This window comes from Corvus brachyrhynchos, unplaced genomic scaffold, assembly GCF_000691975.1.
Source record: "Corvus brachyrhynchos isolate BGI_N302 unplaced genomic scaffold, ASM69197v1 scaffold68, whole genome shotgun sequence".
NCBI lineage: Eukaryota > Metazoa > Chordata > Aves > Passeriformes > Corvidae > Corvus > Corvus brachyrhynchos.
The window spans coordinates 1,964,857-1,967,229 of NW_008240039.1; positions in this window are offsets into that span (position 1 = coordinate 1,964,857).

A 2,373-nucleotide genomic window follows, 5' to 3' on the forward strand; every position below is an offset into this window, starting at 1 on the left:
AGGAGCTGGACTTGGATGATCCCTCCCAGCTCAGGATATTCCATGCCTCTACAAAAAGTCAGTTTGCAGAGGAGATGATGAAAACAAAGTGCGTATTTACTCTTAACACTAAGACAGACAAAACTCACCTAAATTTTCTTTTGATTTTCCCAAATATTTCAGATTCAGAGAGGCGCAAACACACAAGGAACAAGACATACAAAACCAAAGCAAACAAAGATCTGACAGCTCAGGAGTCCCATGTGCAGAGTCACTTTGAGCTGTCTCAAGGCAATGGATTGTCACCCAAATGCTTTCAGCAGTTGTGTTTGAGACTGTTGGTTAAATAATTAAACAGAATTTCCAGGAGCACTGCCCAGGCTCCCCAGGGAACAGGCACAGCCCCAAGAGCTCCAGGAGGGTTTGGACAATGCTCCCAGGGATGCACAGGGTGGGATTTTGGGGTGTCTGGGCAGGGCCAGGAGCTGGACTTGGATGATCCCTCCCAGCTCAGGATATTCCATGCCTCTACAAAAAGTCAGTTTGCAGAGGAGATGATGAAAACAAAGTGCGTATTTACTCTTAACACTAAGACAGACAAAACTCACCTAAATTTTCTTTTGATTTTCCCAAATATTTCAGATTCAGAGAGGCGCAAACACACAAGGAACAAGACATACAAAACCAAAGCAAACAAAGATCTGACAGCTCAGGAGTCCCATGTGCAGAGTCACTTTGAGCTGTCTCAAGGCAATGGATTGTCACCCAAATGCTTTCAGCAGTTGTGTTTGAGACTGTTGGTTAAATAATTAAACAGAATTTCCAGGTCCTGATCCTTGCAGCCCTTCATCTTCCATCATCTCCATTTCCAGGAACAACAGACAAATTTCACCCTAATTTTGAGACTAAAAAGAAAATCCACCCTAGGGTTTGTTACTAACTCTGTTTCCTGGTCAAAGAGCAAAACATCCCTGCGTGTTCAAGATGCCTCAGCATGGTTTATGTTTCCTAATCCTAAATTTCTGTGGCAGTGGGAATGATGCAGATGCTGCCTGAACAATCCCAACCTCCTTTAGTGAAATCACACCACAAACACAGCTTGGAATTTCTACAACAACAGGCATGAAGAAGAAAAAATTACCAATAGTCGATTTAAAAGACATTATTTTGAAAACAAACATTTTGTAAGGTTGTTCCCCCCCCCAAAAAACGTTTGCACAACTCAGAAAAACAAGAAGTCAATCCACGAACACTCCTATGGTTACAAGCCAACACTAACAACTCACCACATCAGAAATACGTGTCAACAAACAATATCCACATTCCACCAGGGATAAAAACACAATCAACATGAAAGGCTTCGGGTCTCAGGGATAAGAAAGAGGCTGCACAACACGTCAAAGGATGCTTGGGGTGATCCATCTCACCAAACATAAAACCTGCACCTCAACCACGGCGTTATTCCGGAGTCAGGTCCGCACGAGTTTCCCTCAAACCTGCTCCCTTTTTTTCCTGGCAAGGCGTTTAACTGTGCAAAATTGCTTTGCCAGCGACAGATGTGAGTACAAAGAGAAGTGATTTGCTACAAAAGGATTAATACATTTTGAAAGTTACTGTCTGGCAAACTGTCAAAGGGACTTTTATTGGTTTGTTTTATTCTGGCTATCGCTAAGCCCAGTGGCACGCAAGCCACACTGGTGTGCAGGGACCAGAACCATGCCAAACATCCCCTGGCTTCGGTCACAGAGCTGGCTCTGGTCACCACAGAGGTCATTTCAAAGTCCGGCCCTGGTCTTCTCCAGCACTCCCAGTTCAGCGTGTGCCCTTGGAAGTGGACGTTTGGCCACTGACCACTTGCCACCTGTTTGAGCACTGACCATCTGGCAGCCATATGAGCACCGAGGGTTTGACAGCTGCTGGCCGAGTGCAGCCCCTGGAGCCGTTTGACCACTGAGCGCTTTTCACCCGCTCGAACAGGGACCCTGTGACACCCGTTTGACCCCTGACCACTTGTCACCTGTTTGACCACTGACCACTTCACTCCCGTTTGACCTTGGGCCGTCTGACACCCGTTTGACCCCAGCGGATTTGATGACAGTCGCTGTCTGAGCGCAGCCCCTGGCACCGTCTGACCCCTGACCACTTGTCACCCGTTTGACCACTGACCATTCCACACCCGTTTGACCACCGACCATTTGACATTCATTTGACCACCAACCACTTATCACCTCTTCGACCACTGGCCATTTCACACCCGTTTGACCACTGACCACTTGTCCCTCATTTAACCACTGACCATTTCACGCCCGTTCGACCGGGACCGTCTGTCACCCGTTCGACCCCCGAGGATCTGACACCCGTTCGACCCCCGAGCTTTTGACAGCCGCCGTCCCA